At 39.6% G+C, this 17,188-nt stretch overlaps 1 long non-coding RNA gene and 1 pseudogene across 1 annotated transcript in view; both read right to left on the bottom strand.

Annotated features, from left to right (window-relative positions):
* Nucleotides 1-17,188, bottom strand: part of LOC133241100 (uncharacterized) — a 68,049-nt gene that overhangs the window by 33,057 nt on the left and 17,804 nt on the right. The window lies entirely within an intron of this gene.
* Nucleotides 9,411-10,503, bottom strand: LOC133241099 (glyceraldehyde-3-phosphate dehydrogenase-like; annotated as a pseudogene).

Here is a 17,188-nt window from a genome sequence, read left to right as displayed (position 1 = left end):
AATCGTATGCTCTGTGAGAATGATTGGAGAAGTGGGTCCTTAAGCCATGAGAGATCCTAGCTAAATGCCCAACAGGCAAATCCAAAGGATTTTGTGCCTTACTTAATTCACTTCAAATCTCATGATGTGATGAAATCTATGTCTCTTTATTGAAAAACATGTAAAAGCTAAGATTATGATTAAACTTTATATAGATGGAATATCTGATGGAGAGGTGGGTGAGAGCCTGAAGAAAATTGGAAATTGACAAAAAAACATTTCGCAGTTATAAAGGTCTTGCAAAACACCCATCTTGGATGTTCTTCAAACTGTTAACTTTGTAGCTCAATCTAGCTCTGTGTAACTATACGTGATTTTCCCCCAGCTGCTTCGTGCTACTAAAATCACTACAAATACGCTGCTGCAGTTTAAAAGACAGAACATGTTAGTTTGAATTGCAATTTACATTTATTTATTTCTATATTTTAATCACTCTGTGAACCAAAATTGTCCCACACTAAGTATTTCAAGTAGGCAAGGCATTTAGAGCATTACTCTAAATACTCAAGTGTTTAGATATTAACTCTTAAATTAGGCAGACTTAGCCTTCCCTAATGCTGGCAGTGCGGGTAATTCTAACAAGACTTACTTTCTGGGAACTATCACCAATGTCTTGCCATTTAGGTTCCTCAGAACAGAGGCTGACTGAGTTAATGACCTTTTTAAATTTTTTTTAGATTTGTGTCAGTCATCAGTTCTTCGTTATTATCACTATAGGGACTGTATTTTAAGCTTAATCATGTGGAACCTTTGAAGCTAAACAAGGGGACAGAAGGCGGCTGCCTTATTTCCCTCTGTGCATAGGGACTCAGAGCACAGAACAGTTCTCCAAATACATCTCTCTAACAGTGTGATTTCTACTCTCTTGATTCACTCACAGTTGAGAAATGGATAAGAGTTCAAGTGTTACGAAACAGGTTTTCCTTAGTTCTCTTTATAAAATATATACAGAGTCACAGGCAACACATTCTGTTTTACTTTCATTCTTGCCTCTAAAACATTCAAAATGGTGGCAAGAAGAATGCCATTCTAGCATATATGTTTGAAATCAAATCCAACTCTGATCTGAATTTCAAAATTTGCTTCAGTAGTAATCTTATTATACAGGTATTATACATAATTTAAAAACCAGAGAAAGCAAAGCTTTGAACTCATGGTAGAGTCAGATTTAGCAAATCCTAAAGAGAGAAATGAACTGAAGGGTGACATTCAAATAAATTGATTCTTGGCTAATTCAAGCACTGAAAGTGAGCTGACTCCCAGATTACTTAGTAAACAAGATACTCTTTGTAAGCTCTTGATGCTTGTGACATCATGTACATTTTTTTAAGGCAGTGTTTAAATTGATAAAATATCTTAAGAAAAAAAGATAAAACACAAAGCAAAAGCCATAAAATACATATTATTATTGTTCCTATAGTGTGTTCAAAATTTATTATAAGCTTATCTCCAATAAAATAAAGTATAAGGAAATGAGTAGATAAGCAGACATATAATTATCCATATAATTAGGACAACAGAAAGATATAATACAAAGTAACGGCATAGCGAATTGTAGATTATCAACAGAGTAATTCAACATAATCACTTATAAAGACCACAGACACAGGGCAAAGTTTTATTTATTTTAAAAGCATAAGTTTCATGCACATGTTGATTGCAACTGTGGAAACTGCATGTACATGTGTGGGTCTGTTCACCTTGCCCCATGAACACATCAAAATACATGAATATGTAGAACAGCTCTTGCTGAAAACAACCTGGAGATGGACAGAAAGGCTCCTCTACAACCAAGGTTGTAAAGAAAGATCCACAGGGAGCAAGGTAGAAAGGCAGAAAAGTGATTGGGTCAGGACCCATGCCCTTACCAGGAGACACAGAAAAGGAGGGAGATATCATGGGCAGGGGGATTCTCCCTGGGGAGTGAGGGGTTCCAGCCATATGTTAGGAACCTCAGCCCTACGGTCTGATACCAGAACAATGAGTCCCCTTAGCTGGTTTGAAAACCAGTGACATTAACAGAAGGCTGGAAGAAACTGAGACTGCCTTTGAAGGATGCAAGCATGCAAGCACAGGCTTGCTGATACCACGCCACCCCTGAACAGTGAGAAGGAAGTTGATTGAAAAGTACGTGGGGGGCTCTGAACAGTTTACACGCTGACCACTGTGTGAAGAATAAACTGTAAAGGACTGTGGTAGACAGAATAATGCCTTGCCACATGCCACCTTATATTGCAAAAAAAAAAAAAAAAAAGGACTTTGAAGGTGTGATTGTATTAAGGATCTTGAGAGGAGATTAGACTGGATTATCCAGATGGGTTCAATGTCATCACCAGGGTCCTTAAAAGATGAAGGAAGGGAGGCCAGAGTCAGAGACATATCTGAAGGTGCTATGCTGATGGCTTTGAAGATGGAAGAGGGAGTCACAGCCAAATTTCCTAGAAGATGAAAAAGGCAAGAGGACAGATTCTCATCTAGAGTTTCAGGAGGGATTGTGTTCCTGCTGACTGCATGATTTTACCCAGTGAGACCCATTTTGACATTGCACCTCCAGAAATATAATAAAATCTGTACTGGTTTAAGCCACCACATTTGTGGTGATTTGCTGAAGCAGTTAAAGGAAAATAGCAAAGGGAGTAAAGATATAACTGGAGAGATAATTTGGGACTGACCCAAGAAAGAATGGGGACTTGAACTAAGATGCTAATAGAAGAGCTGGCACCAAATGACTCCATTATAGATGCTACATAGTGCTTTGAAGGAGAATTGTAATAATTTACAAATAGATTGAATGTCAGGTGCAAGGGAAAGATTAAGGTCAAGAATGAAGCCCAGGCTTTGGTCTGAGATACTCCAAGGGAGTTGCTGACATTTACTAAGATGGAGAAAACATGGGAAGAGGAAGAGGAAGGCCTCCAAGTGAGTCTGTCAAATATCCCACTGGCTACTCAAGTTGAATTTCTGGAGTAAAGACTGAGTTTGAAAGATAACTTTGTGAGTAACCACTTTTAAATAACATTTAAAGCCAGGCCATCGAGTCAGATCTTCAAATAGAGTGAAGAAGATAGAAAAGAGGTCTAAAACCTGAGCTCTAGGTCATTTCAACTTTCCAGATGGTAAAGCTAACAAGGAAATATCACAGGAAACTACAAAGACTATGAAGTAACAACAAATCTAGTGGGAGAAATGAAATAGGTGAATATAATGAGAAACCTGGTGAAGGACAGAATTCAGGGAGAAGAAGTGGGAAATTCATGTAGCGAATGTTGATGAGAACTCAAAAAGGGAACAGAGAAAGGACTTCATTTTAGCAAAAATGCTTAGGCTATTTGGGGCCTTGACAACAGCACTTTCAGTAAAGTGTTAGGGGAATAAATCTGACTTGAGGAATTTGAGTAATTTTACTTGCTAATTTGAAAACCATGGACACATTTCCTAACCTCTGGAAATGCCAGTTTTCTCCTCTAAAACACGAGATAATAAGTCATATGCTATAAAGTTCTTGTAAAGATTAAATGATGTGCTTTTAAAGTGTCCCTTATAATTTCTGCCACATAGAAAAATGTTAGCTATTTTCTTTCCTTTTATGTTCCTCTCCTATATTCCAGTGAAATAAATATATTCATATTTATATATTTTATACAATGAATATGAAACAGACAAAATATGTGTGCAATATGAGTAAGATGTAAACATTCTCCATATCTTAATGCACTGATATGATTACATTACCTTCCATGTCTTGATTCATGGGAAGTCCAGTGACTGCTGAAGATTTTCTGTAAATTTCTACAAATTCACATTCTCTGAATGACCACTGGCCTGATATATAACTGCTTCTCAATTAACTTAAGGATAGTCTTATTCCCTAGATTAATTTGCTCATCTGCCAATGATATAAAACCCCCCAAAATCATGTCTCAACATAAGAAAAAAAAGTGTAATTTAATAATCTTATAAAACAAAGACTAGTGAGTCCCAGCTAGTAAAGAAGAATAGCAATGCCACAGGGAAACCAAGGAAAGCAAATCCAGCTTCTACTTTTTCATTCAGGTAATTTGTTCTCAAGATTTTTACTTTATGGTTACTAAAAGGATGGTGTACTTCCAGAGCCATAGATTACCCACAGAAGAGAAAGAAGAGAGCAAAAGATAAGAGAGATATGTCAGCTAATTTAATCCTTTTAAAACAGGGATCTTGAAAGCCCCAATAGGCAACTTTCAATTACATCTAATTGTTTAAACCTAAGCAAACTATCTTTGGTAGGTGGGCTTGAAGGATGAGTACTGTTTTTTTCAGCCTCTGTATTAATAAAGGACAGAAAAGAAGTTGTGAAGGATGAGGCATATCAAATCCAGAGTTTGTGTCTCACTGATGGAGATGCCAACCCAGATATAAATAACAACAAACAAATACCCCTCAGACACAAGCAAAAACCCAACACTCAAATGAGCAAACACATCACAGATGAGCTAAGAGAGATGAAGATTTATGATGCAGAAATGCATACTATTTTCAAATTGATTATTAGAACTATCTTTATTTTTACAAACAGGAATTCTTCTGTTTGTCCTACACTTCAAAGCAAATGATCATAATGGAAACCAAGAGAGCAGTTTACTTTCATAGTACTTCCAGTGAAAAAAATTGATTTACGAAGCAAGTACAAAATATTAATTCAGTTCAGTTCAATTCAGTTCAGTCGCTCAGTCATATCCAACTCTTTGCGACCCCATGAATCGCAGCACACCAGGCCTCCCTGTCCATCACCAACTCCCGGAGTTCACTCAGACTCACGTCCATTGAGTCGGTGATGCCATCCAGCTATCTAATCCTCTGCTGTCCCCTTCTCCTCCTGCCCCCAATCCCTCCCAGATCAGGGTCTCTTCCAATGAGTCAACTCTTCGCATCAGGTGGCCAAAGTATTGGACTTTCAGCTTTAGCATAGTCCTTCCAAAGAACACCCAGGACTGATCTCGTTTAGAATGGACTGGCTGGATCTCCTTGCAGTCCAAGGAACTCTCAAGAGTGTTCTCCAACACCATAGTTCAAAACCATCAATTATTCGGTGCTCTCACATCCATACATGATGACTGGAAAAACCATACACTTGACTAGATGAATCTTTGTAGGCAAAGTAATATCTCTGCTTTTCAATATACTATCTAGATTGGTCATAACTTTCCTTCCAAGGAGTAAGTGTCTTTTAATTTCATGGCTGCAGTCACCATCTGCAGTGATTTTGGAGCCCCCAAAAATAAAGTCTGACACTGTTTCCACTCTTTCCCCATCTATTTCCCATGAAGTGATGGGACCAGATGCCATGATCCTCGTTTTCTGAATGTTGAGCTTTAAGCCAACTTTTTCAGTCTCCTCTTTCACTTTCATCAAGAGGCTTTTTAGTTCTTCTTCACTTTCTGCCATAAGGGTGGTATTATCTGCATATCTGAGGTTATTGATATTTCTCCCAGCAATATTTATTCCAGCTTGTGCTTCTTCCAGCCCAGTGTTTCTCATGATGTACTCTGCATATCAGTTAAATAAGCAGGGTGACAATATACAGCCTTGACGTACTCCTTTTCCTATTTGGAACCAGTCTGTTGTTCCATGTCCAGTTCTAACTGTTGCTTCCTGACCTGCATACAGGTTTCTCAGGAGGCAGGTCAGGTGGTCTGGTACTCCCATCTCTTTCAGAATTTTCCACAGTTTATTGTGATCCACACAGTCAAAGGCTTTGGGATAGTCAATAAAGCAGAAATAGATGTTTTTCTGGAACTCTCTTGCTTTTTTGATGATCCAACAGATGTTGGCAATTTGATTTCTGGTTCCTCTGCCTTTTCTAAAACCAGCTTGAACATCTGGAAGTTCACCTGGACCACAGCCCTGTCTAATTCAATGAAAGTAAGCCATGCCGTGTGGGGCCACCCAAGATGGGCGGTCATGGTGGAGAGGTCTGACAGAATGTGGTCCACTGGAGAAGGGAATGGCAAACCACTTCAGTATTCTTTCCTTGAGAACCCCATGAACAGTATGAAAAGGCAAAATGATAGGATACTGAAAGATATACTCCCCAGGTCAGTAGGTGCCCAATATGCTACTGGAGAGATAACTCCAGAAAGAATGAAGTGATAGAGCCAAAGCAGAAACAACATCCAGTTGTTGGATGGGTGGGTGATAGAAGCAAGGTCTGATGCTGTAAAGAGTAATATTGCATAGGAACCTGGAATGTTAGGTCCATGAATCAAGGCAAATTGGAAGTGGTCAAACAGGAGATGGCAAGAGTGAACATAGACATTCTAGGAATCAGCGAACTAAGATGGACTGGAATGGGTGAATTTAACTCAGATGACCATTATATCTACTACTGTGGGCAAGAATCCCTTAGAAGAAATGGAGTAGCCATCATGGTCAACAAAAGAGTTCAAAATACAGTACTTGGATGCAATCTCATAAACGACAGAATGATCTCTGTTCGTTTCCAAGGCAAACCATTCAATATCACGGTGATCCTAGTCTATGCCCTGACCAGTAACACTGAAGAAGCTGAAGTTGAACGGTTCTATGAAGATCTACAAGACATTCTAGAACACCCCGAAATGATGCCCTTTTCATTATAGGGGACTGGAATGCAAAAGTAGGAAGTCTAGAAACACCTGGAGTTAACACGCAAATTTGGCCTTGGAGTACAGAATGAAGCAGGTCAAAAGCTAATAGAGTTCTGCCAAGAGAATGCACTGGTCATAGCAAACACCCTCTTCCAACAACACAAGTGAAGACTCTACACAAGGACATCTCCAGATGGTCAACACCAAAATCAGATTGATTATATTCTTTGCAGCCAAAGATGGAGAAGCTCTATACAGTCAGCAAAAACAATACTAGTCATTGACTGTGGCTCAGAGCATGGACTCCTTATTGCCAAATTCAGAGTTAAATTGAAGAAAGTGGGAAAAACCCCTAGACCTTTCAAGTATGACCTAAATCAAATTGCTTATGACTATACAGTGGAAGTGAGAAATAGATTTAAGGAACTAGATCTGATAGACAGAGTGCCTGATGAATTATGGATGGAGGTTCATGACATTGTACAGGAGACAGGAGTCAAGACCATCCCAAAGAAAAAGAAATGCAAAAAAGCAAAATGGCTGTCTGAGGAGGCCTTACAAATAGCTGTGAAAAGAAGAGAGGCAAAAAGCAATGGAGATTAAGTAGTATTTGTTCCTAAAACCCTGTTTCTCCCTGATTACTTTTCTTGATAATTCTGGCCCCCACTGATCAGGTCAAATGATTCCTTTCCTGTTTTTAATCAGAAGCTATCGGTTTTAACAAGCAGAGACGTCCCTCTTACCTAAGAGCTGGGAGTCTGGGTTGAGAGACAGATATGAAAATCTTTTTTCTCTTCAGTACAGTCTCCTTCCAAGAACTGCCAAAGACATGGCTTCTGGGATGTCCTTATCCTATGTTACAGCCACCTCAAACAAGCTGCCAGCTGTCACTGACATTTCAAATGTAGGTCCAGTACCAGACAGTTCACTTTTTCACAGTCCACTTGACAATGTCAAAAACTTCTGTGATAATGAAATGGAAGTGATTATGAATGATATGACTTCTGACATGGCAGCTCCTTTAACTAAAGCCTTGAATCTCTCGCTCTTCCATACATACATTTTATAAATGTATATATATTTATATATACCTTTGTGATTTTCAAAATTAAATATATTTTCTTTTTCTAGACCTGGGGATTGTGTATTTAAATATACCTGGAAGCATATTTAAATTAATCAAGCTAATCTTCTTGAGTGAGATTTAGTATAATCTACACAGGTTCATCTTAGATTACTCAAGTTACTATGTTGAAATGGACTGCACGGTCTAGTGTTCTCTGGAGGCCTAGACTGAAGGTTTAATGCTTCTCAGTGAAGGAAGAATGACTGAAGGGTGTCTTTCCCCCCAAACCCCACAGGAGATTTTTGACAGTATTTGGAGACATTTTTGGTTGTCACCACTGGGCAGGTCAGGTGCCAGAGGCATTTAGTGAGTGGAGGCCAGGGTGGCTGCTAGACATCTTACAAATTACAGGATAGCCTCCACAACCAAGAACCATCCTGCCATAATATGGATAGTGTGGAGGTTGAGAAACCCTGCTCTAGAGGGATATTGTGTTTCTGGTAATTTGATTAAGAATCTTAGTTCTTGTGACTGCTGACTTTAAACCAATTATTATACAAAGTGAAATACACATATATATGTGTGTATTATATACACACTGTATCTGACTCTTTGCAACCCCATGAACTGTAGCCCACCAGGATCCTCTGTCCATGGGGTTTCTCCAGGCAATATATATGTATATTTAATTTAGATATGTAAATTATCATATTACAGGTTTTGTTCTGCCATCTCATCTGATGCTGGCTTTTGTGAAGTCAAACATTCTCAAAGTAAACTAGCTTGGCCTTCTGCTTATACAATTAGATGTGTCTACCCTTTCTACCTTGCTGTCTGCCCTGGGGCTGATATATCAGTGAAATTCAGATTCTCCGTGAGTTTGGCCATTCAGAGCCCCAAGTGAAGACTGAAAAGAGAGACAGGAGTAAGGTCATATATTTTTTTTACTTAACTCCTTCTATAGCACATAATCTGTGTCCTTCTTTCAAAAGCCACTAATCTTCTCCACACCATTTTTCCCTTTGTGGAACTTTTTCTCCCATTTTAGAATTAGGTCTCCTAACTTCTCTACTGTCATAAGAAATCAGGATTATCAAACTATTCTGTATATTTTTCCTGCCCTGACACCAAGTTAGTTAGTTCAATTGCTCAGTCATGTCCAACTCTTTGCAACCCCATGGACTGCAGCACACCAGGCTTCCCTGTCCATCACCAGCTCCTGGAGTTTACTCAAATTCATGTCCATCAAGTTGGTGATGCCATCCAATCATCTCATCCTCTGATGTCCTCTTCTCCTCCTGCCTTCAATTTTTCCCAGCATAGGGTCTTTTCCAATGAGTCAGCTCTTCCCATTAGGTGGCCAAAGTATTGGAGTTTCAGATCAGTCCTTCTAATGAATATTCAGGACTTATTTCCTTTTGGATGGACTGGTTGAATTTCCTTGCTGTCCAAGGGACTCCCAAGAGTCTTCTCCAACACCACAATTCAAAAGCATCGATTCTTTGTCTCTCAGCTCTTTTTTTTTTTGGGGGGGGGGTATAGGATCCTTTATTGATGGTACACAACAAAGCAAGTTTCCCTAAGCCCCTCCCTTTCCTCAGGGCTTCAGGGATGGAAACCGTTTGGAGGTCAGGAGATTCTCAGTGTGGTGAGGATCGAGATGGGGCAAGGACTCCCCAGCAGCTGAGTATTATCTCTTCCTCTCGTGCTCTTGCTGGGGCTGGGAGTCCAGGGACCTTACTCCATGGAGGCCATGTGGACCATGAGGTCCACCACCCTGTTGCTGTAGCCTAATTCATTGTCGTACCATGAAATGAGCTTAATGAAGTGGTCACTGAGGGCAATACAAGCTCCAGCATCAAAGGTAAAGAGTAAGTGTCGCTGCTAAAGTCTCAGGAGACAACCTGGTCCTCAGTGTAGCCTAGAATGCCCTTGAGGGGGCCCTGCAATGCCTGCTTCACCACCTTGATCTTCACCATCTTGATCTCATTATACTTGGCAGGTTTCTTTAGGTGGCAGGTCAGATCCACAATGGACACCTTGGGGGTGGGGATGGAAGGCCACGCAGGGGAGATTCCCGTTGAACTCAGGGAGGACCTTGCCCATGGCCTTGGCAGCACCGGTAGAAGTAGGGATGATTTTCTGGGCAGCCCCTCGGCCATCACGCCATAGCATCCCGGAGGGCCCATCCACGGTCTTCTGGGTGGCTGTGATGACGTGGATGGTGGTCATGAGTCCCTCCACGATGCCAAAGTAGTTATGGATGACTTTTGCCAGGGCGGCCAAGCAGTTGGTGGTGCAGGAGGCATTGCTGACAATCTTGAGGGAGTTGTCATACCTCTCGTGGTTCACGCCCATCACAAACTTGGGGGGATCGGTAGAAGGTGCAGAGATGATGACCCTCTTGGTTTCCACCCTTCAAGTAAGCCCTAGGCTTCTCCATGGTAGTGAAGACACCAGTGGACTCCACCACATAGGCAGCACCAGCATCACCCCACTTGATGATGGCGGGATCTTGCTCCTGGAAAATGGTGATGGCCTTTCCATCAATGACAAGCTTCCCATTCTCTGCCTTGACTGTGTCGTGAAACTCGCCATGGATGGAATCATACTGGAACATGTAGACCATGTAGTGAAGGTCAATGAAGGGGGTCATTGATGGCGACGATGTCCACTTTGCCAGAGTTAAAAGCAGCCCTGATGGCCAGGCGCCCAAATAGGCCAAATCCGTTCACTCCAACCTTCACCATCTTGTCTCAGAGATGTGGCTGGCACAGCACCAAAGATGCGGTTGTCTGTTGAATGCGTTGGTATAGAGAGCCTCAGCTTTCTTTACAGTCCAACTCTCACATCCATACATGACTACTGGGAAAACCATAGCTTTGACTAGATGGACCTTTATTGGCAAAGTAATGTCTCTGCTTTTTAATATGCTGTCAAGCTTGGTCATAGCTTCTCTTCCAAGGAGCGTGAGTCTTTTAATTTCATGGCTGCAGTCACCATCTGCAATGATTTTGGAGCCCCCCAAAATAAAGTCTGTCACTGTTTCCATTGTTTCCCCATCTATTTGCCATGAAGTGATGGGACCCGATGCCATGATCTTCGTCCTTTGAGTGTTGAGTTTTCAGCCCATTTTTTCACTTTCCTCTTGCACTTCATCAAGAGGCTCTTTAGCTCTTCTTTGCTTTCTGCCATAAGGGTGGTGTCATCTGCGTATCTGAGGTTTGAAATTTCTCATGCCGATCTTAATTCCAGCTTGTGCTTCATCCAGTCCTGCCACCAAATTTTAGTATAATTATTGTGTAAGTAAAAAGTCTTGAATTATTAACTCAAATGTGTCATCTGTTTTCTGCTGCAGACCTAATTCTGTTTGGGGAGCATCTTTTGTGTTTGTTTAGTCTCTTGTGTTTATCTAGTACACAGTTGCCCCTTTATGTCATGGCTACCTGAATGTTTTAACATCACAAAAGAAGTAGCACCAAAGACAAAAAATAAAAATACAAACAGTTCAAGCACAACAGAACACAAACAACGATGGTGGATGAATTATAAGTTGTTAAACATAAATCTCAATTATCTTTGTTTATCAATATGTAAGAATTGACAATTATTCTCAAGTGAGATACTAAAATGGAACACAAACTAGCAACATGCCCTTGTGGCTAACCTAGTACTATCAGATTGTGCCTTCACTCTACCACATTCTTGCCACGTGTCTCCTCCACACCTTCACCTTCCTGCACCTGGTTTGCAGCAGTAGCTTCCTAGTTCATGACCCAATCTCTCAACACCAAACCATTGACCAAACCATTGCTACTCTAGAATGTCAGTTTGATCTTCCCTGCTCCTAAGTTTTAGTGTGTGTGTGTGTGTGTGTTTTCACATTTTCCTACTGAACACTGCTTGAACTCCTTAATATTTTGCAACCTGACCTCAAACTTCCTTTACAACATCATCTTACATTCCCTTAGTAGTCTGCTCTACCAAATTTAGAAGTGATACGTTTCCTTCACACCAATTTGAAAAAAACAATGTCTGAACATCAAAGTCTAAACATGGTTATCTGTTTTTAGTTCTTTTCAACTAAAAATTGTATTTTATTATTTTTATAAAAAGGTGGTTGACTTAGCTTGTAACTCAAACAAGCAAGTATGTGTTTTTTCTTGAGGCAACTATCATACTCTTATTTGCAATAGATGTGTTTTATGTATACTTCTGGTTTAATTGCCCCAAATATAAAAAGGAGTTAAGATTTAATGTAATAATTTCACTTCTTCTTCAGAGCAATTTAAGTGAAGAATATCCTGGCTATTAATAGACTTTGGTGCCACTATGCTGACTCAGGCTGTAGCACCAACAGTTCATCCGTTACTGTTTTTGCATCATCAGGGAAAATATGAGCACAGGAAAAAAGGACAAAAATATCTTAGTATTTCTAAGAAAATAGTCTTTGCTGACAAACCTATTAAAAGAATTTTAAAGACCCCCTAGGGCTCCATGGGCCACATTTTTATAACTGCTGCTGTAAACACTGAATTAAGGTCTTCACGCTGCTTATGTCTTTCTCAAGAGCCCCAGGTTGTTGCTAATAGAAGACAAGAAATCATGAGTTGAAGAGAAGAAAGGTGCAATCTTGGAACTTATGTTCTGGTGTTTCGTGTTTGCTCAGGGCTTCAGTCATGTGTCTCCAATCCTGTGTGTGCCCCTGGACCCTGACCAAGATGCAGCTTCTCTCTGGAACTTTTACTTCAAGCTTTCTAACTGTGTTTCCTTTAACATTTTTATGTGGCATATCAGAGTTTCCATCATATTGCTTATAGTTATTAGCTTGCAGGTCCTTTGGTAGAAAATGAGCTTCTGAAAAGTAGAAAGCATATTTTATTCATTTCAGCACCCATTGCCTAGGGTTGGTACATGGTAGATGTTTTTTAAAAAAGGAATGAAATAGTTTAGGGAAAGTGGGTTTTCTGGCTGTGGTTAAATTTTCATTGTAACAACTACTGATTGAAAAAAATAATGGTAGGCATCTTTTATAAAGGCTTACTATATTTCAAGCATGGTTCCAAGTGTTTTCTATATATTTCATTTAATCCTTATACATTTTTACACTCTTCAGTTATTATTCTCAGTTCCTCCCTATCTGTATTTTGTTGAAAAAGAAATTGGAGGTTAAAAGGACAAGCGATGTTTCCCCCTGAACTCACTCTACTAGCAATTATTGGAGTCAGTATTCAATCATATGATATTTATCTGGATGTTAGACACTTCACATATAAGATACAAAGTGTGTTTTGGGGGGCTTTGCTGTGGACCTTATTGGTTTCTTTGATGGCAATATCATTGTGCATATTGATCTGAGAATATCAAGATCAGATAATTTTTTTGCCACCCAGGTAGGGCACTGCTAAATATAGTGTGTGCACAGATGGTGGAAATTTGGTTTCCATGATGTTTTTATGACTCTGATTTGTTTTTCTGTGACTTTTATTAAAATATATGTGTTTTCTTCTGATCCTATTAGCCCCTTAATGAAAAACAAATCTAAATTTGTTTTATGTAAGCCTGCCTTACTGCATTTAGCGCAGGGACCTTATACCCAAATGATCAATGGCCAAGCTGAGGAAAAGAAAAAACAGTTTAAAAAACAGAATCACTCTGGATTACTTTGAAATAGGGTCTCAGTGGGTTTCTCCTCTCCAGAGACTATGATGCTTTTATTCTCTAGATGCATTTACCTCCTGGTAGCAGAGTTCCCCAAACTAAACTTTGAGAGACAAATAAGCCAGGATTCCATATGTTGCTGCATGTAATGGAAAATATGCCTTCTTAATGATGGGGTTACCTGAATTCCTAATGCAGTAAACATTTTCCAGCAGGAAGATATTTATGCAGTCAGATTTTTTATTAGTGGAGTATATTTAGTAATCCTAGATTAAAATAGTTTGGGAATAAATATTTCCCTTAAGGTCAAAGTAAATTAGTTATCTCCTACTAGACTGCACAGGAAATTTCATTCTGGGCTACAGAATTCTTAGGGATGTTTGTATGTTTATCTGTTTTTGCTTTGTTTGTAAGCAGTATACACCCTCACTACAGTACTGAACTCCATGACGAAGTTCCTTCTCTGTATTCTAACCTGCTAAGATGAACATTCCTCCTATATTCACTTCATCCTTCTCAGCTCAGGCACTGTCATGGCGATATATTATCAAGACTGTATCTCATTTTTACCATCCCACACCTGTCAGGATGATCATCTTTAAAAAGTCTACAAATAACAAATTCTGGAGGGGGTATGGAGAAAAGGAAATCTTCCTACACTGTTGATAGGAATATAAACTGGTGCAACTACTATAGAGAACATGAAGGTTCTTCAAAAAACTAAACATAGAGTTGCCTGTGATCCAGAAATTCTAGTCCTGGACATACATTCAGAGCAAACTCTAATTTGAAAAGATATATGCACCTCAATGTTCACAGAAGCAATATTTACAATAGCCAAGACATGGAAGCAACCTAAATGTTCATCACCAGATAAATGGAAAAATAAGATGTCATATACGTGTTTGTGCACGTGTGCACATGCTTATTTGCTCAGTTGTACTCAACTCTTTGCAATCCTTTAGACTGTAGCCCACCAGACTCCTCTGTCCATGGAACTTTTCAGGAAAGAATCTGGAGTGGGTTGCCATTTCCTTCTCCAAGGAATGCTCCTGACCCAGGTATTGAACTTCCATCTCCTATATCTCCTGTGTTGCAGGCAGAGTCATTGGGGAAGCCTATACACATACATGAAAAGTTTTGTTTGTGCCCTCCAAGAGTCTGTTTCCCAGTCCTGTATAAGTTCTGGAGGCTGTATGGTGGGGTTGCAAAATTGCACTCATCTCACATGCTAGCAAAGTAATGCTCAAAATTTTCCAAGCCAGGCTGCAAAAGTATGTGAACCGTGAACTTCCAAATAGGCAAGCTGGATTTAGGAAAGGCAGAGGAACCAAATATCAAATTGCCAACATCTGCTGGATCATCAAAAAAGCAAGAGAGTTACAGAAAGACATCTACTTTTGCTATATTGACAATGCCACAGCCTTCGACTGTGTGGATCACAACAAACTGTGGAAAATTCTTCAATAAATGGGAATACCAGACCACCTGACCTGCCTCCTGAGAAATTTGTAAACAGGTCAAGAAGCAACAGAACTGTTCATGGAACAATAGACTGGTTCCAAATTGGGAAAGGAGTATGTCAAGACTGTATATTGTCACCCTGCTTATTTAACTTATATGCAGAGTACATCATGAGAAATGCCAGACTGGATGAAGCACAAGCTGGAATCAAGATTGCCAGGAGAAATATCAATAACCTCAGATAGGCAGATGACACCACCCTTATGGCAGAAAGTGAAGAACTAAAGAGCCTCTTGATGAAAGTGAAAGAGGAGAATGAAAAAGTTGGCTTAAAACTCAACATTCAGAAAACGAAGATCATGACATCCAGTCCTCACTTCATGGCAAATAGATGGGGAAACAGTGGAAACAGTGACAGACTTTATTTTCTGGGGCTCCAAAATCACTGTAATTTATGACTGCAGCCATGAAATTAAAAGATGCTTGCTCTTTGGAAGAAAAGTTATGACCAACCTAGACCGCATATTAAAAAGCAGAGATATTACTTTGCCAACAAAGGTCCATCTACTCAAAGTTATGGTTTTTCCAGCAGTCATGTTTGGATGTGAGAGTTGGACTATAAAGAAAGTTGAGCACCGTAGAATTGATGCTTTTGAACTGTGGTGTTAGAGAAGACTTTTGAGAGTCCCTTGGACAGCAAGGAGATCCAATCAATTCATCCTAAAGGAAATCAGCCCTGAATATTCATTGGAAGGACTGATGACGAAACAGAAACTCCATACTTTGGCCCCCTGATGCGAAGAGTTGACTCAAATGAAAAGACCCTGATGCTGGGAAAGATTGAGGGCAGGAGGAGAAGGGGCAATGGAGGATGAGCTTGTTGGATGGCATCACTGACTCAATGGACATGAGTTTGAGTAAACTCCAGGAGTTGGTGATGGACAGGGAAGCCTGGCCTGCTGCAGTCCATGGGGTTGCAAGGAAGTGGACACGACTGAGTAACTGAACTGAACTGAACTGAAATGAACTGATATCCATACACAAAGGCACACACACACACACACATATGAGGGTACTACTCAGTCATGAAAATAAACGCAATAATGCCATTTGCAGCAACATAGATGGAACTAGAGATTATCATACTAATTGAAGTTAAGTCAGGAGGGGAAGGACAGGGACTTCCCTGGTGGCTCAATGGTAAAGAATTTGTCTGCCAATGCTGGAGACATGGGTTTGATCCCTGATCTGGGAAGATCACACATGCCATGGAGCCACTAAGCTCTGGGACCCAGAAGCCACACCTACTGATGCCCACGTGCCCTAGAGCCGATGCTTTGTAACAGGAGAAGTCACCACTATAAGAAGACTGCACGTTGCAACTAGAGAGCAGCCTCCACTTCCTGCAACTAGAGAAAAGCCCATGCAGCAACGCAGCCCCAACACAGCCAAAAATAAATAAATAATTAAATACAAAAAATACAGTTTTAAAGAAAGACAATAACTTAAAAATGTTAAAGAAAAGACAAAACAAATATAACTTTACTTATATCTGTGTAATCTAAAATATGACACAAATGAATGTATCAATGAAATAGAAGCAGACTCATGCAGCAGACTTGCTGTTCTCAAGGGGAGGGGAGGAAGGGAGGGATGGATTGGGAGTTTGGGATTAGCAAATTTAAAATATTACACGTTGAATGGATAAATAATAAGGTCCTACTTATTACCACAGGGAATTATATTCAATATTCTGTGACAGACCATAATGGAAAAAATATATGAAAATAATATATATATTAATATATGTATAACTGAATCACTTTCCTTTACAGCATAAATTAACACAACATTGTAAATCAACTGTACTTCAGTAAAATACATTTTTAAAAAAAGACAGTGTATCTAATTTTGTTTTCAAACCATTCAGTAGCTTTTTCACCATGGACAGGAAGACGCACATATTACATCATGATCTATGTAAAGACAGAATTTCACAAAGGGACTTTTCTTTTACAAAGTGTAACATACTTTGATATTCTCTTATATATTCTCCCTACAGGTCCATAAATTGATAATGTGTACATTTACAGGTCATAATCCTCAGTTTGAAAAAGATATTCAATTTTAAAGCAGTGGCTCTCAGAGAGTAGGAAAATTAAAGAAAAACTATGTAATACTAATGAATAAAAGCACACATTTGCTATAAGAAAACCAAGAGATCACTGGTTCTAAATTTTTGCCATGAATGAGGATCACCTGAAAGGTGTGTTAATACATTCACAAATTACTGGGCTCCATACCTGGAGATTTGATACAGTAGAGTGGTGAGCAATCTAATAATATGCATTTT

Source organism: Bos javanicus, chromosome 29 (genome assembly GCF_032452875.1).
Source record: "Bos javanicus breed banteng chromosome 29, ARS-OSU_banteng_1.0, whole genome shotgun sequence".
Lineage (NCBI taxonomy): Eukaryota > Metazoa > Chordata > Mammalia > Artiodactyla > Bovidae > Bos > Bos javanicus.
This window is presented reverse-complemented; position numbering and strand designations above follow the sequence as displayed.